Source organism: Ranitomeya imitator, chromosome 9 (genome assembly GCF_032444005.1).
Source record: "Ranitomeya imitator isolate aRanImi1 chromosome 9, aRanImi1.pri, whole genome shotgun sequence".
NCBI lineage: Eukaryota > Metazoa > Chordata > Amphibia > Anura > Dendrobatidae > Ranitomeya > Ranitomeya imitator.
This window is the reverse complement of record NC_091290.1, coordinates 98585539-98609454: the sequence shown is the minus strand read 5'-3', so window position 1 is coordinate 98609454 and position 23916 is coordinate 98585539. Positions and strand designations below refer to the sequence as shown.

Sequence of the window (23916 nt, the reverse complement as noted above, 5' to 3'; positions counted from 1 at the left end):
GGGGCTGCCTTTTCCTTTGGGGTATTTCCCTGAGGCAAGGTAGGCTTATTTTCTATCTTCAGGCTAGCTAGTTTCTCAGGCTGTGCTGAGTTGCACAGGGAGCGTTAGGCGCAATCCACGGCTGCCTTTAGTGTGGTTGGAGAGGATTAGGGATTGCGGTCAGCAGAGTTCCCACGTCTCAGAGCTCGTTCTATGTTTTTGGGTTATTGTCAGGTCACTGTATGTGCTCTGACTTTTATGTCCATTGTGGTACTGAATTACCAAATCATAACACAGATGTGTCCCACTGCTTAAGCCAGTACATGTCCGGGCCCGTCTGAAGTTTGCTAGAGAGCATTTGGATGATCCAGAGGAGTTTTGGGAGAATGTCCTATGATCTGATGAAACCAAACTGGAACTGTTTGGTGGAAACACAACTTGTCGTCTTTGGAGGAAAAAGAATACTGAGTTGCATCCATCAAACATCATACCTACTGTAAAGCATGGTGGTGGAAACATCATGCTTTGGTGCTGTTTCTCTGCAAAGGGGCCAGGACGACTGATCCGGGTACATGAAAGAATGAATGAGGCCATGTATCGTGAGATTTTGAGTGCAAACCTCCTTCCATCAGCAAGGGCATTGAAGATGAAACGTGGCTGGGTCTTTCAACATGACAATGATCCAAAGCACACCGCCAGGGCAACGAAGGAGTGGCTTCGTAAGAAGCATTTCAAGGTCCTGGAGTGGCCTAGCCAGTCTCCAGATCTCAACCCTATAGAAAACCTTTGGAGGGAGTTGAAAGTCCGTGTTGCCAAGCGAAAAGCCAAAAACATCACTGCTCTAGAGGAGATCTGCATGGAGGAATGGGCCAACATACCAACAACAGTGTGTGGCAACCTTGTGAAGACTTACAGAAAACGTTTGACCTCTGTCATTGCCAACAAAGGATATATTACAAAGTATTGAGATGAAATTTTGTTTCTGACCAAATACTTATTTTCCACCATAATATGCAAATAAAATGTTAAAAAAAAACAGACAATGTGATTTTCTGGATTTTTTTTTCTCAGTTTGTCTCCCATAGTTGAGGTCTGCCTATGATGTAAATTACAGACGCCTCTCATCTTTTTAAATGGTGGAACTTGCACTATTGCTGACTGACTAAATACTTTTTTGCCCCACTGTACATACATACACACATACACACACACATTCAGCTTTATATATTAGATTTCTTGTTCTAATGGATTTTGTATCCTTATTTAATATTTATTGTGTTTCTCTGATTCCCTCTTTCCAGGTGCCGTTGTGATCACTACTTTTCCCTTTTTTTACAAAGTTCGTCTTCCTACTGAGTTACACTCCCTCTCTACTATGTATGTTCTATTATAAATGTTATACTTGGGATATTCTTGGGCATGCACTGTTATTTATTCGTTTTTTCCATTTGGTCCTTATTATTAATCTCTTATCTATTCCATTTTTCCCCTTTTCCCCTCCCCCCTTTTTTTCCCCTTTATAGCATGTTTCTTTTCTCATATTTATAGTTTCTTTGTGACTCTAGTTCCCAGTGGTGGTCTCCTTTTTCTTTGTGCACTATTAGTCCCTGGTCACTTTAGTGCGCATGCACTTTGTTCTCGTCTTTTTTCGGGCATTCCCGTACTCTCCACGAAACTCTACACCGTAGTATTCCTTATTGAGTGACTTCGGCGATCTACTGCGCATGCGCCGGGTTCCCCTCACTTCGGGCAATTCCCGCACTTCTCATGAGTGCCAGTTTTTCCGGCGATTCACTGCGCACACCCCTGGTTTTCCTTTACTGCGGGGAGCTCTGACTCTCTGATTAGTGCTGCATCGGATATGACCTCACTGGCGACACAGCATTTATACCTGGTTTGCGGCACTTTTCTCATGTCATCTCCCTGGGCCGCTGGAAGCATGCCGACACTATCGCTACTACAGGTACACTGTGTGTTTACAGGAGATTGTGTTCCTTTAGCCAATATTGCTCTATGGCGATTCAGTTGTTTGTTTTACTGGTTATTCAATGCTTATATGCTTTGCTTTATTCCCAGCAAGTTATGCTGTCGCTCTTATAAGCCTATTGGCTTGTGATATGCCACGCACAGTACTCACCCCTTACAGGTACATACATTTAGGTTTTTCTTATAGTTTGGCACTTTGTTTTGGTTTGTTCCCCATATTTTGTGCATGCTTTCTTCTGGTATTACACTAAAGTCGGGTGATAGACTCCTCTATATATATCCATAAATATTTTTTCTTTGGGGTGTAGTGTTTGGTTGTTACTAATTATTCTTGCTTTTACATCCCCTCCTTCTTCACCTATGGACTTATGGTATGTTCTTTTGATGAATAAAATATAATTTCAGAAGCATTGTGTCTTTTTCCTTTTAAATGATCACGGTGATACTTTCTTTTTACTGTTCTACTGGGTTTCTGGTCTTCTTCCTTATTCTCTTTCATTGTTTTATTTTGGTATTATAGGGTTTTTGTTCAGTTATTTACCTTGTTACAATTTATCCATGATTATTATATGGATCATTTATGATATTGTTTTCTTTAAATAGACTTCCTTGATAAAGGCAGATTTTGCTGAAACGTTGGATACTACGATGTCTGTTGGTCTACATTCGGCTGTTTATTAATAAAACTACTTGTCTAAAGAAATTATCATGGACTTATTGAGTGCCAAAGGTTATTTTTTCTATAGTGATAGGATAGAGTCAGAGAGTGTGTGAGGTTCCTGCGTGGGTGCGCATGGTGCTGGACATGGGTGACAGGTGAGGAGGACAGGAAGTGAGTAGATGGTGGTCAGATAGAGGGAGAGAGGAGGTTGAGAAGTTAGATAAGGAGCATAAACGGGTGAAGACCAGGTCTAATGTGTGTCCGTCTGTGTGGGTGGCTGAGGAGGACCAAGTCGAAAGGATGAAGTAAGGGACAGGAGTTTGGAGGCTGCTGACTGGTGGGTGTCAATGGGGATGTTGAAGTCACCCATGATCATGGTGGGAATGTCAGCAGACAGAAAGTGAAGGAGCCAGGTGGAGAATTGGTCAATAGAGGCAGTGGTTGGGCCCGGAGGTCGGTATATGATAGCCATTTGGAGGTTCTAGGGAGAGTAGATGCGGACAGAGTGGACTTCAAAAGAGGGGAGGATAAGGGAGGGTGGAGGTGGGTTTGTTTTAAAGGTACAGTTGGAAGAAAGGAGAAGGCCCACTACGCCACCATGTTTGTTGCCAGGGCGAGGAGTGTGGGTGAAATGGAGGCCACCATTAACATAGTGCAGCAGGGGAGGCTGTGTCAGAGGGTGTGAGGGTCAGAGGCTGTACCACATGGGTACAAACAGAAATAGAGGACTTCCGGAACAGGTGTTGGAGGGTGGTGCTGTTATGGACAGTAAGGAAGACGCTGTTATTTTAAGAGACTGCACCCGCTTGTCTGGCAGGATGGAATGTTTTGCTTCTCCCCTGTAATAGACTGTGTGAATGAACTGGACTGTGCAGATGGCAGGGGTGGAGCCTGACCAGTGTGTGTGAGCTGAGGCTGCTGCAGAGAGAACGTTGTGCTGATAGCTGCAAGAGAGGAAAACTGTGTCCTGATATAGCTGCAATAGAGGACCCCAGCCTGTAACGGAGTGGACTTGTGAGATTTGACAGACTTTTCCGGGTGCAGCGAGGGTGGCTGTCCTGTGTTAGTTCGAGGATGCACGAAGATATCGAGAAAGGGATTTACAGTTTCCAGGAGCACCTCCAGGACCCAGAAGCAAGGAGAAGACAACGTTTCACGGAGTTTACAGAAAGCCGTGCGCACCACCGTACTAGGCTGTTGGGGCCCCCCCGGGACTGGATCTGAGTCCCCAACATCACCGTGAGTTTGTTCCTGTTTTGTGCTCGTCAGGGCCTAGTGTAGGCTTCAATAGCCAGAACACAGCAGCCATGAGGCCTGCTTAGTAAAAGCCAGGGAGGTTATACATAGAGTAGCATTATTCTTTGTTTATTGTTTGCATTTACTTGTGTGACATATTTTGAGTCTGTACCAGCTGGAGCACGGTGCTATTTTACGGACAAGCTAAAGAATATAACTCTTGTAAATTATCTTTTGCCATTGCATACCCCTGCTTGCATCTTCCTCATCCACTTCATTCCTTGCCTTCCAAATAAATCTACCCTTAGTTGTTTGCACCTCATCTTGTGTACAGTAGTCTTCCTGCACCGTGGTGGTCCCCGGCGATCGCTTCACAGGAATCATTTTTAAGTAAAAAATTATTTATTTAAACATCTTCAGCGATAAAAAAACAACATCATGGGGACCCCCCCCCCCCCCCCATAGGCCTGATGTCTTTCGGACCCAGTAAAAATAGTCCTCAAAGGCATGCAAACATAGAGTGAACAGTTCCTTATATCTATCACAACAGCACATGTAATTAATTAGAAAGGACTACCTCCCCAATTAACCCCGTATCGACCAGAGGGAAATTAATCCTTAATATACATAAAATCACAATGTCATGAAAATAGATTTTATAATTTTTTATAATAAGTATATATATATTTAACACATGCGAACATTGTGTGAAGACATTTCATATGAATAGGATTAGTTGAAAACCTGTTTTCGCAAATTAGCATAGCTGAGCTTATATTCAAAGAGAAAAAAAACTGATATATTTACACCGAATGACAATGATACACAAGACATTCATCGTATGCACAAAAAAACAGTAAGATGTTATCTGCATACTGCAAAGATACGGCAGAGCGATCTAATAAAAACATAGAAGATCACTTTTATAATTAAGGCCTTCTGGAGAACGTGCGTTTAAAGCCAATATCCAATATGCCTCCCGACAACGGAGTGCAAGTTCCCAGTCACCCCCTCTGATTGATCTAGTTACTCTCTCAATTCCTTTAACCTTAAGGCTATGTGCACACGTTGCAGATTATTTGCGGTTTTTTAGCGTTTTTGCGCTATAAAAACGCTATAAAACCGCAAATAATCTGCATACATAAAGCATCCCATCATTTATAATGGAATCCGCAATTTCTGTGCACATGATGTGCGTTTTTCCGCATGAAAAACGCATTGCGGAAAAATCATGAACCTTTTTTATCCTTTTCTTAAGACTCCTCGTAGTGCAGCCTATATAATATTTATTGCATTGGTTTTAATTTTATATTCCTTTAAAGTAATATTGTTAACATATTTATCCGTCCTCATTATATACTGACACAATCCGCAGGTTCTCTCACCACACTTAAAACACCCAGTATATGTTATCCAGGCAGGTTTATGAGAACTGGAAGTATATAGTGATGGAGATAGATAAAGTGCACTATATTATACTAAATGCCTCTCCTCTTTATTAAGAGCAAGGGGAACATGCGCACACCAGGCTTGCCTCCGGGAACTGCAGCATGCACACACAGACCAGGAAGTGGCAGGAAGCAGGAGCATGCTGGGGATCGGGGCGGTGACTAAGCCGACGTCCCTGCATGGAGGGGGGAAGGGGACGCCATGCTGGGGCACTGGCAATAGCGCTACAACCACTCAGCACTAGTTGTAAGAAGTATTAGTGTTTTCATACATAAATAGCAAATTTTTAACATTATGTATACCTACAGTTTCTATTATAAATGTGGGCTATGGGAAGTTATGCACTCCTTGGTTACAAATACTTCTCACAAATACTGGTAGGAATATTTTTACCCGTCTGAAAAAAATGTACTGTAATCTCTGGTTGATGCTACACATCACAACAGATTTTCTGTAAAAGAATATGCAAGTGAAAAAGTACCATATTTTCGCTGCATGGAAAAGTACGGTACTCTAAGGGTATGTGTCCACGTTCAGGATTGCATCAGGATTTGGTCAGGATTTTATGTCAGTATTTGTAAGCCAAAACCAGGAGTGGAACAATTAGAGGAAAAGTATAATAGGAACATATGCACCACTTCTGTATTTATCAGCCACTCCTGGTTTTGGCTTACAAATACTGACATAAAATCCTGACCAAATCCTGATGCAATCCTGAACGTGGACACATACCCTTAAAGTATGAGTTTTAACTCAAAGATCGCACACGTACCTGTGACATTTGTGTTATCATGCTTTTTGGTGGAGTGTGTACTGTCTCTTCAACATTTGTGCTCTCGTTCAGAAATTAAATTGTAAATTTGAAGAAAACAGTACATTTTGGTTATATACAGCATAGTTATGACAAAAAAATAAAAGCCAAACATCTGCCGTTAACATTCCTCTGTGTTTCAACTTGCAACTGTCCTGCAAGCTGCATAAAATAGATAAAGAATAATCTTTAAGCATCATCATGTTGTTCTCCATATGTCAGCCCATTTCTAGAATTGTCTTACTTAGAGGATGAGTGCCTGAAAAGCACAAACATCAGAATTTGGTAATCGGCGTTTGGACACCGTTTATCCCATTTCACAGGTAAGTCAACTTAATAAAAAAATATAAATGTCAGTTATCACTTTATTAAAAGAGTTGTCTCAACTCCTATAATGGGTGCAATGGCAAAGTGCTTGTAAAAACAATCAACATTACAATATACCCCTCATTTTCAAGAATGGAGGGATTTTTCATTTTTTGGTGTATATGACACAGACTTGCAGCAATGCCTTTGCACCATTTTGGGTTTATTTTGTTTAGCCTTGATCTATAACAGGGGTCTCAAACTTGGCTTCGTATATTGGCCACATAAAGAAAGGAAAGTGACATTTTTAGTGATACCATTTTTTTTTCTATACACCTTTTTAACATTATAGTTTTGTCCCCATCCAGGTCCCCATATTGTAGTTATGTCCCGATTTAGGACCCCATATTGTAGATATGTCCCCATCCAGGTCGTCATATTGTAGTTATGTCCCTAGGTTTTAGGGGAAGAAAATAGGAAAAAAATTGAAGCAAAAAATGTAGTCAATTCTATACTAATATCCTCGATCCGGGTACATATATGTCCCCAATCCAGGTATACATGGCCCTCTCATCCCTATCCTGGTATGCATGCCACCCCCATCACTATCCTGGCATGCATGCCCCCTCATCCCTATCCTGGTTTACATGGCCTCCATCAGAAAAACATTAAAAAGCATAAACCATCCTACTTACCTTCCCTGTGCTCCCTCGCAGAGTCCTGTTCTAATGCTAGCAGCTGATTTATGCTTGTAAGCAGCACATGGCAGTTACATCATGTGCTGCTTATAAGCAGGTGACAGCTGCTGGAATACTCACTGCTCTCCATGCCCGGGATTATAGGGGTGGAGAGGACTGAACATTCATTGATCTTTAGTAGTGAGTACACAGTGGCTGGGCTTTGAAGTGTGTTCGCTAATTAAGAGAAGGAATATTCACTGTTCTCCACTCCCATGGGTGTGGAGAGCAGTGAATATTAATTTTCTTTAATAGCGGGCACATGTGATCACCCAGCAGATGCAGGAAGCCAGCAGCTGAGGCTACTGTGCCCGCTATTAAAGATCAATAAATATTGACTGTTCTCCACAATCATGGGAGTGAAGAGCAGTGAATATTCATTCCCTTAAGTAGGGGGTGCACTTCAGAGCCCAGCAGCTCCAGGAAGCTGGTCACTGCAGCTAACAGCATGTCTGCTATTAAAGAGAAATGAATATTCACTGCTCTCCACTCCCATGGGTGTGGAGAGCAGTGAATATTCATTTTTCTTTTGTAGTGGTCACAGTGTTAGTCGCGGCAGCCAACTCCCGCCTCCTGTGACCAGCAGCTAAACTGCTGCCGCTCCCTCACCTGCCCATCCACAGCAGGTACCGTACATCTGGACTATAATAGTCCGAAAAATACAGTACATCTCAATTGAATGTGTGTCTAAGGATGCACATTCAGCTAAAATAAAACACGGCCATCAGTGGACCCCTGAACCGAGCAGGTATCTCCAAGGGTCTACAGTGCCTGTGTGGAGCGCTCCCAGTAGGGCAGTGGGGTACTTGGAGTCGGGCCCTTCGGTTCTCAAGGGGGATGTCACGGTGGCTGACCCGGTCCGTGGCCCTAGGGACATCCGTGTAAAAGGGAAAGGTCTTTAAAGGGATAATGTTCGTGAAGCCACCTGTGGTATTCGGTCAGGGTGACCGATGCTGCTTAGGGGTCTGCTGGGGTGATGTTATGGCAGCTAGATGGTATACCTTCCCACAGGTGAAGTATGTCCCCAGGGCTTCCCAGTGTGTAGATAGTGGATGGTATGAGGCGCAGTGAAGAACGAGGACACAAGGTTGCAGTCTCTTTACCTTTTTACTGAAGGCTTCAGCGTCCACAGTCCAGAGCACCAGATTACAGGGCAGGCAGAGTCCAGCCGGTCTGAAGGCAAATCCAGAGTCCCCTTATCCAGGTGGAAATCAGTAGCCTTCCTCTAGCGCCTGGGTGTTGTAGTCCCTTCATGCTGAGCTTCTCGGTAAGGTCCAACTATTATAGATGTTATGTCTCTCTCTCTCTGTCCCCCAGATGGATAGGACAAACCTGTATGACTGATGGCCTGAGGCTTTTTACAGGGATTCTAGCACGCCCCAGCCCCCACAAGTTGCCACCGTGCCTCCTCGGTATAGGGCGGGCAGGTAACGTGGAATTATCTGTCCTGCCAGTCTCTGAAGTAAAGCATAGAGATCCTTACTCCCTCGGTATTCTGGCTACTGGATTCCTGCACCTCAGAAGGAAGCAGTCTGCTCCTGGCTGGTCTCCCTCTGATATTCCTCTCCTGTGCTCTGCTTTCCTACACACTCTCTGCAATATGTTCACTTTAGTGTTTTCTTCCAGGAGCTGCAGCACTTCAGGCTCCAGGACTCCGTCCTCTCCCTCTGTCCTCCTGACAGGAACTCAACTCTGAACCCCTTTTCCCTCCAGATCAGGATGTTTTATAGGGGAGTTCACCTAAAACAGGCTTAGAGCTCCCCCTTCTGGTGTGGAGTGTGAACCTGTTGCATGCATTGTGTTTACCTGGTAAAGAGATCTCCTTTATTGCCTTCAGACGTAACATCACTCCCCCTGGTGGAAGAATGACATTAGGCTACGTTCATATTAGCGTTTTGCGTGTTTGCGTCGGGCGACGCAGCGGCGACGCATGCGTTATGCGCCCCTATATTTAACATGGGGGACGCATGGACATGCGTTGTGCTGCATTGTGCGATGCATGCGTTTTTTTTTGCCGCAAGCGTCGGGCGCAGAAAACGCAACAAGTTGCATTTTTCTTGCGTCCAAATTTCGGCAAAAAACGACGCATGCGTCGCAAAACTCAGCGCTTTTGCGTGCGTTTTGGTGCGTTTTTATTTGTGTTGTGCGTTGCGTCACCGACGCAGTGGCGCACAACGCAAATGTGAACGTAGCCTTACTGCAACGATCAGGACCCTGGGGCGCTGCATGTGCATAAAGCAGTTCAGGGGCCACATGAGCCCGCGAGCCACATGTTTGACACTCCTGATCTATAATTTTAATTATTTGCTTTTTTTTAAACCCTTTCTTTAATTTTGGAGCATGGTTGTCATTCTGCCATTGTAACGAATAATAAAGAAAGTTTTATTCTATTACTCCTCATTCTCTCCCTTTGAAATGCATGTATTTTGACCTAAAATTACTTAACGCAAACCTGTCACCAGGTTTCGCCGATATAAGATACAGCCACCACCTTTCAGGGCTTATCGACAGCATTCTATAATGCTGTAGATAAGCCCTCTATACGACCTGAAAGATAATAAAAATACATTTTATTATATTCACCTGCAGGGCAGTCTGGTCTGATGGGTGTCACAGGTCCGAGTCCAGCGCCTCCCATCTTCTTGCGATGACGCCAGCCTACTTGCTTCCTGGCTCACCGACATCGTGGCTCTGCTCAGGTGTACTCATCTGTCCTGTTGAGGGCAGAGTAAAGTACTGCAGTGCGCAGGTGTGTCGCCCCTAAGGGTCCAGTCACCACAGAGGTACTGCACCTCAGCCAGAGGTATTTAGCCCTCGGGTAAGGAGGGGGCACTACCCGGGACTCGCACATGTGCATCCAACACTACACTGCTTCAGGCTAGGGGTGAGGGGCCCCAGCTCTGGTGGGGAGTTTTGTGACAATTGGAGGAAAAATTGTCATGGAAACAGGAGGGAGGAGTCAGGAAGATTCTGGAAAGGCAGTGAGATGGTGGAGAGAAGGGGAGCAGACATGGAGACAGAAGCTCCTGACAGAAAGAAGGTGTTCTAGGGGCACGGGAAGTGAAGAATCCACCCGTGGTGCCCCAATCCACACTGACTGTAGTCGTGTGAAGGGACCAGGTCGCAGTGGGGGAACTGGTCCCCATACTAGTGGAGAACTACAAGGCTCACCTAGCAAGCCGGAGGCTGTGTTTTCTGTACATGCCACAGCCACAATCACACACACTCACTGAAAAGGCAGCCACATAGAATCAAGGAGACCAGGAGGACGTCGCCCGACAAGATCTGAGAATGCTGGCAAGGGACCTGGTGTGAGGCGCAGGGCAGGAGAAGCGGGAGCCAGCGCAGTGAGATGGCCAGGGAAAGAACATAAGAAGGGGGTTCTGGCAAAGTGGACCCCAAATTACCTGAGAGCTGGCTGGACCACAGACCTGGAGGACACAGCACCCGGCTGGGACTGCATTTAAGAACTGTGGGTGAAAGTGTGGAAACTGCACTCTGCTGTGTCCTCAGAATTATTTACCGCGTCACCTGCCCTGCACTACAACCATTACCATCACCTTTACCTCTATAACTGCCCTGGGGCCTAGCTCTACCCTTGGAGGGCTGAAACATCTCTGCTGCAGAGTCGGCCATTACCCTACTGCCTAGCACCACGGGTGGCGTCACAAACTAATCCCCTATAAACTTTATTTACCCTTTACTTGAGTTTGATTGGATGCCCAGGGTCACGGATCGGGTCACTGCTGCTATGACAACGCCCTTAAGAACCAACGGACCCGTCCCGATTGCCCCACAGACCTAGCGGTTGCTCCACAGGTGCCGGGAAAGGTCAGAGAGGCCCAGCGCCTGCGCACTGCAGTACTGTACTCTGCCTTCAACAGGGCAGATAAGTACGCCAACGCATGAGTGCGATGCCTGGGAACCTGTGAAGCAAGCAGGAGGATGGCATCGCAAGAAGATGGGAGGCGCCGGACCCGTACCTGCGACACCCATCGGACCAGACCCCCCTGCAGTTGAGTGTAATAAAACTTATTTTTCTTATCTTTCCGGTCGGATCGGGGGCTTATCAACAGCATTATAGAATGCTGTAGATAAGCACTGAAAGGAGGTGGCCGTATCTTATATCTGCCAAACCTGGTGACAGGTTCACTTTAATTACATGCAGTTGTTTCTGTTGAAAATGTTGCCTCATTTAACTTCAGTACCATCTATGTATCACAGTACTTAAATCGATATTTCACTATGGGGCTCAAAAGTGACTATTCATTTCTAATATACTAGATGGTGGCCCGATTCTAACGCATTGGGTATTCTAGAATATGCATGTCCACGTTGTATATTGCACAGCCCACATAGTATATTGCCCAGCCACGTAGTATATTGCCCAACCACGTAGTATATTGCCCAGTCACGTAGTATATTGCCCAGTCACGTAGTATATTGCCCAGCCACGTAGTATATTGCCCAGTCACGTAGTATATTGCCCAGCCACGTAGTACTGTATATTGCCCAGCAGGGCCGGCGTCAGCACCCGGCGTACCTGGGCAAGTGCCGGGGCCCTGGCGAGACAGAGGGGCCCATTCAAGGCCAGCATTTCAGTCCTCTTGTGCGATTTTCGCATGATTTTTTTTCTTTAGTGTGCTTGAGGCCTTAGACACAAATGCTTCTGGTCATTACTCACAGCTGTACCTTGCTCTAAAATTTCTAATTCTCTATTTAAAATATATAAAAAATGATTCATTGATTCAGTGCTTTTTTGCTCAAATAAAACTAAACTAAATGCAATATATATAGTCTTTATATTATCAAATACAATAAACTGAATAGAACTATCAAGAAACTAAATGGCTAAACTCAATGGAAAACAACAACCTCCTGTGGTGCGACAGTAATGGCCTTAATTACAGAACAAAAGACGGTGATTAGAGGATGTTAAGCTTTAAGGTACCGTCACATTTAGCCACTTTAGAATGATAACGATAGCGATCCGTTACATTGCAGCGTCCTAGATAGCTATATCGTTGTGTTTGACACACAGCAGCGATCAGGATCCTGCTGTGACATCGCTGGTCGTTGCTGAAAGTCCAGAACTTTATTTCGTCACTGGATCACCCGCTGACATCGCTGAATCGGCGTGTGTGACACCGATCCAGCGATGTCTTCACTGGTAACCAGGGTAAACATCGGGTTACTAAGCGCCGGGCCGCGCTTAGTAACCTGATGTTTACCCTGGTTACCATTGTAAAAGTAAAAAAAAAAACACTACATACTTAAATTCCTGTCACGTTACCCAGCGTCAGCTTCCCTGCGTCCCCCAGTGTCAGCGCCAGCCGGCCGTAAAGTAGAGCACAGCGGTAACGTCACCGCTCTGCTTTCTGGCTGGCGCTGACACAGTGCAGGGAAGCTGACGCCGGGGGAACGTGACAGGAATGTAAGTATGTAGTGTTTTCTTTTTTTACAATGGTAACCAGGGTAAACATCGGGTTACTAAGCGCGGCCCTGTGCTTAGTAACCCGATGTTTACCCTGGTTACCCAGGGACTTCGGCATCGTTGGTCGCTGGAGAGCTGTCTATGTGACAGCTCTCCAGCGACCAAACAGCGACGCTGCAGCGATCGGCATCGTTGTCTATATCGCTGCAGCGTCGCTAAATGTGACGGTACCTTTAGTCACACTAAACGAATTACCAACGATCACGACCAGCGATACGACCTTGCCGTGATCGTTGGTAAGTCGTTGTGTGGTCGCTGGGGAGCTGTCACACAGAAGTCCCCCTGCAGCACCCGGGTGACCAGGGTAAACATCGGGTTACTAAGTGCAGGGGGCTTCAGTCGTCCTGTCCAAGTCTGTTCACTTGCATGAGACGGAACCAATGGAGGTTGGAACAACTCGCTCTCAGGTCATGGAGAGGAGGTGTAGGTGTGATCTTGGACTTTGCCTTTATTGTGGTTGTGCTGGACATTTTCTCAAAGACTGCTACATTCGCGCTCAAGCCAGCAAGCTGTTGGGAAACGTGTAAGTCTAGTGATATTTGGGGAGGTCACTCAGACTTCAAGGAACCCTTTTACTCCTCAGATAAAGTATTGCTGAACGTGGAACTTTGTTTTCAGAACCTGTGGTTATCTGCTCTTGCTTTCATTGACTGTGGATCTGTCCCCCATTTCATTGATTCTGGACTGGTTGCTAAATTAGGATTAGGGACAGTTAGATTGGAAAGACCTATTCAAATTGTCACCATTGACAGGACACTGTTACTTCAGAACTTAGTCCAGCTGGTAACGGTAGAATTCACACTTAGATTTGGGAACTCTTCACTCTGAGTCCATTTCCTGCAATGTGTTGGATAACTTACCTGCTGGGTTGGTGTTGGGATTTCCATGGCTGCAAATCCATAATCCTGTTATTGATTGGTGTGGGAAGGATATTGTTAAATGGAGTTCCTATTGTCATAAGAAATGCCTTTCCTCTGTACAAATTTGCTCCGCTAGTCTGGAGGGTCTGCTGGCTTACCTGAAAGACTTTGGAGATGTGTTCTCAGAGAAAGAGGCTTAGATATTCCCGCCCCATTGTCCATATGATGGTGCTATAAATCTTATTCCTAATGCCAAATTGCCTAAAGCTCGACTGTATAATTTGTCAGGACCTGAATGGACCGCTATGAAGGAATATATTAATGAAAGTTTACGGAAGAGTCATATATGTCCTTCCTCCTCACCTGTAGCTGCTGGGTTTTTTTGTGAAAAAGATAGATGGCGGCCTTGACTTGATTTCCGTGAACTGAATAAAATTACAGTAAAGAATACTTACCCACTTCCACTTATCCCCGATATATAATCAGCTTACTGGGGCTAAATGGTTTTTTAAAATTGACATGAGAGGCATATAATCTAATACGTATCCGAGAGGGTGATGAGTGGAAAACAGCTTTTTAACGTCGGAGGGTTTATTTGAAAAGTCATGCCTTTTGGGTTAAAGGGAACCTGTCACCCCGAAATTCGCGGGTGAGGTAAGCCCACCGGCATCAGGGGCTTATCTACAGCATTCTGTAATGCTGTAGATAAGCCCCCGATGTTACCTGAAAGAGGAGAAAAAGACGTTATATTATACTCACCCAGGGGCGGTCCCGCTGCTGGTCAGGTCAAACGGGCGTCTCCGGTCCGCTGCGGCGCCTCCCATCTTCATTACAAGACGTCCTCTTCTGATCTTCAGCCACGGCTCCGGCGCAGGCGTCCTTTGCTCTGCCCTGTTGAGGGCAGAGGATAGTACTGCAGTGCGCAGGCGCCGGAAAGGTCAGAGGCCCGGCGCCTGCGCCTTGTGCAGGCATGTACTACGGAGGACAAAGAATGAACTTCAATCCAATATTGCAGCCAGCAGGTAAGGAAAGGGTGAATCAAACACCCAAAAACCCCGCCTCCATGGCTAAAGATTGTTCCCTCCAAATGCAGGTGACAGTGTCCCTTTAAGGGTATGTGCACACGTTGCAGATTTGCCTGTGGAATTTTCTGTGCAGATTCTCTTGGCAGAAAACGAAGATGCAGATTTGATGCATTTTTCATGCGTTTTTTTATGTGGATTTTCATGCATTTTTTCATGCAGATTTGTATGCGTTTTTTAAAGCTAAATGACGATCTATTATTGAACAAAAAAAAAGAATTGTGATGTTATTTCTTGTCCAGCCTCTTCATTTACATACTCCATTGAAGAATAATGTTTACACACACAGATAGATAGATAGATAGATAGATAGATAGATAGATAGATAGATAGATCTATCCATCTATCAATCGATCTATCTATCTATCGATCTACTGTATCTATCTATAGATCTATCTATCGATAGATTTCGTACCGATTTTATTGTTTGTACATGTCCCCGCTTAATTGTAAAGTGCTGCGGAATATGTTGGCGCTATATATATAAAAATGATTATTATTATTATTACTAGATGGCAGCCCGATTCTAAAGAATCGGGAGTCTAGAATCCATATATACTTTATTTATTCAAATGTAAGAATAATACAATTAATAAATAATAATAAGAAAGAACAAAAATAATAGGCAGTATATGGAGAAAACACCAAACAAAAGTTCAAAATTGGTGTGAAAATGTCACTGAACCACTTCACAACTAAATATATATAGTTTTGGTAAATGGTATTATCATTTTTTTGACGAAATTCGGCAGGAGCTTGAAGAGCAACGTCACTGGGCCCGCCTCCACGCAGTAGAAACTTGCTGTGAGGTAAAAATTCAAAAATCACACCAAAATGGCGGGCGGAGTGTGTCACAGTACGGCACGTTTCTGATTTGTCGCTCGCAGCAGGCGGCAACCAATCAGACACTGGACACTGTTGACGTCACTTATCTCCGGACATTAGCTCCGGACATTAGCTCCGGACATTAGCTCCAGACATTAGCTCCGGACATTAGCTCCGGACAAAGCCACGGAAGTTGGCACAAATTGCAGGAAGTAGTATTCTAGGCAATTATATATTAGATTATCGATCTAGAAAATCTGAAAAAAACAGGCAGCACTCCAAAGATCAAAAATAAAAACTGTGGCTTTACTGATCCATTAGCAGCAAAGTTTTGGCAAATTTCTCTGCCTTTCTCAAGCAGTGGACAAACATCAATTGAACATTTAAATAGTGTTTCCACAGTATATCATCAATCAATTATGTAAACAGTGTTAATTAATACATCAGGTGCTCATACCAGCACATTCAGTGATACACGTGAACAAGTCATCCAGTTAATATACATCTGTTTCTTAAGTGCAGCAGTGTAATAAAGTGCCAATGAGCTCAAATTAAAAAAAGATACCATATTCATATGGGGGTACTAAAAACAGTCACATTATAGAAAAAAATCTTACTATACATCTATGTTAAAGACACCTTCGTCACCCACGCTGCATTCAGCTTTTTCACTGCCGCACTGAGCGTGTCTGTGACATCACCTTGGAACCGGTACAGTGTGCGTGAGTATGCACAGTGTTCATTTTCCATGGCCACCAATTTGCTTAAAGGGACACTGTAACCTGAATTTGGAGGGAACAATTTTCAGCCATGGAGGCGGGGTTTTGGGGTTTTTGATTCACCCTTTCCTTACCCGCTGGCTGCATGCTGGCTGCAATATTAGATTGAAGTTCATTCTCTGTCCTCCGTAGTACATGCCTGCACAAGGCAGCAGGCAGCCAGCGGGTAAGGAAAGGGTGAATCAAAAACCCCAAAACCCCGCCTCCATGGCTGAAGATTGTTCCCTCCAAATTCAGGTGACAGTGTCCCTTTAAGAGCAAGTTTGCCCACAACATTCTGGCTCACAATACATGCATACTGAGGCTTAAATATACATCAATTAAACCACGCAGGTCATATTAAGAGTGCAACTAGCCCTTAGGAGCGCAGAATAGGACGTTATGGATGGATTACGTCCACACTCCCTCCGCATCTCCAAGTAGCCTTTTGCACAGTGTAATCATATGAACAAAAGCCTCCATCCATAGCCTTCCATATATCATGGCCCTTTAGAGAACAAAACTGCAACCGAATAAGGCAGCCCAGGAGTGTCCAAAAAAGACTTCATAATGAAAATTGTTTTCAATATTATAATAATAATAATATTTTTTATTTTTATATAGCGCTAACTTATTCCGCAGCACTTTACTGTTGGCACACATTATCATATTATCATGATATACACAATAATAGTATAGGATATTTTCTTTTTTCCCATATCTAAAAAAAGACAAAATTAAAAACATGTGAGTATATATCATAAAATATATCATAAAATATTTTACATCAAATATTCCACAACCTCATACTCAGAGAATCAAAGCATACAGCTCCCATATCAAGGCGGGATTTATACTATTGCATGTAATTTAAAGTCAATATTAAGTCATTCAGGCTTGAGAGTCTTAAGCTCATAAATCCACCTGAGTTCTAACTTTTTGAGAGTCTCCGTGCTGTTACCACCTCTCCTATCTATGGGCACATGATCAATAATACGGAATCTCAATTCCTTTTCTGAATCACCTTTTTCACGAAAGTGCTTAGGTACAGGTAGGTCCTTTCTTTTTTTGCGAATATCGTATCTACGTCTCACCAACATAGTACTGTGGACAAGGGCATTGTAACATATAAATCACATACTCAGATGAGCACGTCAGGAAGTGTTTAATCTTAATTTCTTCTCCCGTTGCTGGATTGGGGAAGGGAGGGCCTTTTAGCATCAGTGAACATTGCCACATGAGAGGCACGAAAAACACCCTCTCCTTTGTGTTCCCGTCATTGATGTTTGTATAACCTTTGTAAGAGGACCTACATCAGATTTCACCAGTTTATCTATCACAGAGGCATTTGCTTCTCCAGTACGCCATAATTGGGGGATTTTGGAACTCCTTTACCCCAGCAAGTCCGCTACTCAGGGTCCAAGTTTAGTCTAATGATTTTTGAAATGGCGTCACTCTCTTCACAATACTCACTAACAAAGGGAATTCTTTTTGCACTATTTCGTTCCTTTTGTACAATTAAATCCTTTCTCTCCACATTGTCTTTGTCTATCCAGAATCTTTTTTGGATAGCCAGGCGCTCTAAACTTAGCTTCCATTGCGTTTAAGGTCATATCCAATTTCAATTTGTCTCCCACAATTCTTTTTGCCCTTAAGAACTGCCCATAAGGTATTGCCTCTAACATCTTTCTAGGGTGATGTCTTGAAAAATGTAAAACATTATTCCTGTCCGTGTAAGAAAGTCCTTACTGAGAGCTGGAAGAGCAGGGAAAAATATGTAGACAATCCTCTTATCAAGCTGAGACTAAAGCTTATTCAGAGATTCGCAGCAGAACAGTGTCACGATCAGCTGCGGCCGCAGATGCGGCTCAGCCCATAGATGCCCCCAAGCCGACCAACCTCAGAAGGCGTGGGCCGCGTGTCCCCCGGAACGCAATACGGACCCTTTAAACCGCAGAGGGGGACCCAGGCCTACCCGGACTAGGGGAGGGCAGCAACCGGGGTTCTGTGGCAGCTGAGCATGTGGACAAGGAAAGAGACAGGTAGGACATGATTACACCGATACTTCAGGTATAGAAAAAGGAAAATTTACTAAAGCAAAGTCACACAGTACATAAACAAAACATGACGAAACATGACGATGTAAGGCTCCCGATTCCACACCTCAGAAGGGTACCACCCAGTGGATCACCGAGGCACAGATAGGCGGGACATCAGGATCTCTAGACTCAGGAAAGACCTCAGGACATCAGGACACAGGCAGGGCATCAGGACACAGGAGTATTGGATAGACATCTGGGACACTGGCGTGGCAGCCCAGGTCATCAGCTGGGACACTGGTGTGGCAGCCCAGGAATTCAGGTACATCAGGATATGACACAGAGAGGACATCAGGGAACAGACAGGATATCAGGACATCAGGGTCCATGAGGTCATCAAGACACAGGCAGGACATCAGGGTACAGACAGGCCATCAGGACATCTGGACCCAGGGTCACCGGCAGACATCAGACAGGAGTCGTTCGGTTCCGGACTTCCGACACGACTTACAGGCACCACCAGAGACATCAGGCTCCAAACTCCAGATAGCGGTCATCAGGTTCCAGACTGCAGTCGTCAGGCTCTGGGCATCGGATCTAGGAAGGAACTTAAGCGTGATGGTGCAAACACTGCCGTACTGGACATGAGCGAGATGGGGTTAACACCGCATGGTAGTCAGAGCACAGAGTAGTAGATGGTCAGCAGAAACACAGGTTTCAAGAGACTCAAAATCACTGGGAGTGAGGCTCCAGATGCAAAGGGATTCCAGGAACTTAATCACAGCAGACAGTTCAGACAGGTTCAGGTACAGGACAGGTACAGGATCAAGGATTCGGGCCTGGATATACCGCCTCCAGGACAGGCACCAGAACAGGACAAAACAGGAATCAAGGCAAGGACTTTGGTACCAAAACATAGACAGGAGAGGTGCAGGAATAGAAACACACATAGCAAAGTTCAGGAGCTTTGTGAGTGTAGCTCAGGCCCCGCCCATTGGGCAGGGGAGCTTTCTTTATGAGCTGCCCCTCAGCAATTGGCTGGGGACAGCATTTGAAATACACACCCTAACCCTGATAAAAACAGGGGAGGTGTGGCCGTGTACGCCCTAAGCACAAACAGAAACCATTACAGCACACAGTGCAGGATCTGAGGCTCAGGGCACCTGGCTGAGACTGCAAGCACTGAACCACGTGGAAAGTCATGCACCAACTGCAAATGACCTCACAACCCACAGACAGCTTCAAAGCAGCAACCAGGGACCGTACATGAGGAAGGTATGCAGCAGGGCAAATACCTAAACACCCATGTACGACTGCGCAGCAGAGCTTTGAACTGAGAAGGCTCCATTAAGGAAGCAGCCAACAGTATCCCAGCTCAAATTAGGGGGAAAAGAGTAAAGGGTTAAAACAAACATATGCATTGTCATGCCGAAAACCAGAAACAGACAGAACGACATGACAAACAGCACATGGATAGTCAGTGAATTAAAGCATGCGAGCACGAACGGGAGTCCAGACAAACAAAGTGATACTGGGATATCTGGCCGATGGTCTGGCCATATCCGGGCCATAGTGTCGCACGGCAGCAGGATGGCGATGGAATGGCCATGTTGTGGCACGGCATCAGGTTGGCGATGTAATTGCACTGAACAACAGTAACGGGCTTTTTATACGTGATACAGACAAATAACGCACATTGCGGCAAACGGCGTATACATGATAACATCATACTGCGTAGAAAAACATATTCACATTCATGGAGAAAACAATGGTTAAATGTAATGATTTTGAGGCTCTTTACGATAAACTCCATTTGAACTCGTATATTTCCATGTTCCTCTTAGTAACTGTCATTGTTCACTTAATACACTTATTTATTACCATATGTTTACCCTTTTTCTATTCTCATGGCCCTGCAGCTGATCCAATTAACCCGTGTGTATGTCCACTATACCTGCTAATGGCTATGATCTCATCTTGTGTCTCCAATCTGTCTATGACTTTCAGACTAAAGGTACCGTCACATTTAGCGACGCTGCAGCGATCTAGACAACAATCCTGATCGCTGCCGCGTCGCTGTGTGGTCGCTGGAGAGCTGTCACACAGACAGCTCTCCAGCGACCAACTATGCGAAGTCCCCTGGTAACCAGGGTAAACATCGGGTTACTAAGCGCAGGGCCGCGCTTAGTAACCCGATGTTTACCCTGGTTACCAGCGTAAACGTAAAAAAACAAACACTACATACTTACATTCCGGTGTCTGTCCTCCGGCGCTCTGCTTCTCTGCACTGTGTAAGTGCCGGCCGGAAAGCACAGCGGTGACGTCACCGCTGTGCTCTGCTTTACGGCCGGCCGGCGCTTACACAGTGCAGAGAAGCAGAGAGCCGGAGGACAGTTAAAACTACCTGGTTACATTAAAGATTCTAGGGAGGTCCTCCGAACCTTTTCTAAGAAAGTATGGCACAATAATTACTCATGGCTATGCTGTGATGTAATATCACTGTACACGTGCATACAGCATACATTGGCCATGGAAGCGTTGCGTTATCATTTGGAGAATTTCAGCATCTATACGCAGGACCTTATTAATTATGTTTTGGATGTCACTTTCTTTCTTCTCAAACACAATTTCTTTTCCTTCGAGAATGTGGTATATGTTGTGAATTCTATTGTCGGGCTCCCTCCTGTGGTCATGAATGGTACTTCGGCTGGTTCTGTCCATGGACTTCCTCTGGTGGGTGTGGGTGTTTCTGAGTTTCCTTCCACAGGTGACGAGGCTAAGTCGTTAGTGGGCTGCTCTATTTAGCTCCACTTAGATCTTTGCCCCATGCCAGCTGTCAATGTTGTACTATTGGTCTAGTTCGCTCCTGGATCGTTCTGGTTACCTGTTTACTCCAGCAGAAGCTAAGTTCCTCTTTGCTATTTTCTTGTTTGCTATTTTTTCTGTCCAGCTTGCTATTGTGAATATTGCCTTGCTTGCTGGAAGCTCTGGGATGCAGAGGGGCGCCTCCGCACCGTGAGTCAGTGCGGAAGGTTTTTTTTCCCTGCACACTCTGCGTGGCTTTTTGTAGGTTTTTGTGCTGACCACAAAGTTACCTTTCCTATCCTCTGTCTGTTCAGTAAGTCGGGCCTCTCTTTGCTAAATCTATTTCATCTCTGTGTTTGTGATTTCATCTTACTCACAGTCAATATATGTGGGGGCTGCCTTTTCCTTTGGGGAATTTCTCTGAGGCAAGGTAGGCTTTATTTTCCTTCTTTAGGGCTAGCTGAGGCTGTGACGAGTTGCATAGGGAGCGTTAGGAGCAATCCACGGCTATTTCTAGTGTGTGTGATAGGATTAGGGATTGCGGTCAGCAGTTTCCACTTCCCTGAGCTTGTCCTGTGTTTTTGTAGCTATCAGGTCTTTCCGGGTGCTCTTGACCATCAGGTCCATTCTTGTCCTAACCACCAGGTCATAACAGGTATATGAGCAAAGAACAGGTGTTCCGATGGGGCTAAGTATTCACCTTCATTGGCCAATTTAACCAATTGTCCCAATTGTTCCCAATTGTCGTATTGGGAACGTAAATATATTTATTGTGTGGACAATCCCTTTGCTGACTTCCTTGTCTGGTACGGCAGATACATCGATGACACCCTTATCATTTGGGGTGGCGATGTGTCTGCCGTACCGGACTTTATGGGGTACATCAACGGAAATGACTATGGCATTAAATTCACCCACAGATGGAACCAGAATGAAATTTCATTTCTGGACCTTGATCTGATGGGCGTGAATAATGAGATCATTGATAGTAAAACGCATGTTAAACCCATTAGTGGAAACACTGTGCTGCATGCAAAAAGTAGCCATCCCAGACACACCGTCAAATCGATTCCTGTTGGGGAATACACTCGGCTAAAAACGAACTGCAGCAGAGATACATCAAGTAAAGAGGAGTTTTGTCTTTTAAAAACAAAATAAAAAAAAAGAGGGTATCCTGATTGGACCCTGAATAGAGCTCAAAAAATAGTTGAAAGTAAGCCAAGAGACAGTCTTTTGACATCGGACAGAGAAAATAAGAGAGAAAAAGAAATTAGAAAGAAAAAACCTTATGTGTGCTTTCAATATAGCACTCAATTTCAGGAAATTAAGAACATAATTTTAAAAAGGTTACCTTTATTGAAAGAAGATGATTCTCTCTCCGAAATTCTTAAAGACGGTCTCAATGTTGTGGCGAGAAGAGCGCCTACTATTGGCAACTCTCTGTCGCCGAGCTGTTTTTCATCGCAGCCGGTTTCAAAGACATGGCTTGAATGTAAAGGCTTCTATAAGTGTGGTGTCGCTGCTTGCAGCACTTGTCGGAATGCATTTGTAAAAAACACGTTTCAGGATAGGGATAAAACTCAAACCCATCATATAAAAAGTTTTATTAACTGTCACACTAGGAACGTAGTTTACAAAATCGATTGCACCGAATGCAATGTAGCATATATAGGCTGTACAACTAGAAAGTTGAAAACTAGAATATCTGAGCATCTGACGGATCTAGGGAGGAGTGACACTCTTGGTAGAAATATATCAGCCGTTGCAAAACATTTTAATGTGCACCATGGAGGAGATATATCTATGATGATGATTCAGGGCATAGAGCATGTCAATTTATCACAGCGGGGTGGAGATGTTAAGAGACAGCTTCTAACCAGAGAAGCTTTCTGGATCTACAATCTGAGAACTAGACACCCACTTGGTTTAAATCGCAAAAACGAGATCATGTACCATTATTGCTAGTTTCTCATTGTATCATTGACTGTACGTTTTAGCTATATTTATATTATAGTTCTTTTAGTATTTCTGTTAGGTACTGTTATTTTACCTTGGTTCAGTTGTTGTAAATCTTTTGCAGCTGCGGTGAAGTTTGCGCGCACAGGACCTGTAGTAATAGTCACGTGACTTGCACCAGCAAATGGATTGGTCAGCTAGCGTTTAACAATCACCGCAGTCTCCAAAAAACCATGCATTGAGTAAGATCGTTTAGATCGAAACGCGTCGCATGTACTCTGCATTCATACTTTCGCACCAAGGCAAGGATTTGCTGTACACATTTTTAATGAAGAAATAAAGTTTGGAAGTTTTACGGAGCTGGAACGCCTTTTTCTATTCTCTCTACTATATTCACTCCTCCTGGTCCGAGATGAAGTTCCGTGCACCTGCGTGGATCGGTGAGCTGGCTGTGGCTGTTTAGTCTATTTATCTTGCATATGACAAATACAGGGAGACTGCCCAGAAAGACTGCATCTTGTGAGTACATGAAAGCGGACTCTGCTGTGACTGGAGAGGGGTGCTTTGAGACCCATGTAGAGACATTGGCCCGTGCAGAGACTACTACCCCCTGGTACCCGCGGTATCAGTATAGAGACTGTGATTCCTGGTGAGAGACTTAACAGTGCAGAGCCCCTGATTCCTGGTTGTGCTGTAAAAGCTAAAGACTCAGAGCCTGCGCATATCACATTAACTCCCGAAACCCCAAGCAGCGGGCTCCTAGAGACTACTCAGCCCACGGACAACAGAGGGACGACAAGTGCCGCTGTTTCTCAGCACCTACATTGGAGAAGACGACCCTTCAAGCAAGTCCTCATCAGACTGATAAGTGTTCTTTTCTCAAGAAATCTTGCTTACTTCTGTTACATTGTTTGACTCCCATATTTTTGCAC

At 44.6% G+C, this 23916-nt stretch overlaps 1 protein-coding gene across 1 annotated transcript in view; it reads left to right on the top strand.

The window, feature by feature from the left end:
* The first annotated feature begins 6347 nt into the window (after positions 1–6347).
* Positions 6348–23916, top strand: part of LOC138649626 (dipeptidase 2-like) — a 438600-nt gene continuing 421031 nt past the window's right edge. The window contains exon 1 of the mRNA XM_069740170.1: positions 6348–6445. The gene's annotated coding sequence lies outside the window, so the exon portion shown is untranslated. The remainder of the gene's footprint in view (positions 6446–23916) is intronic.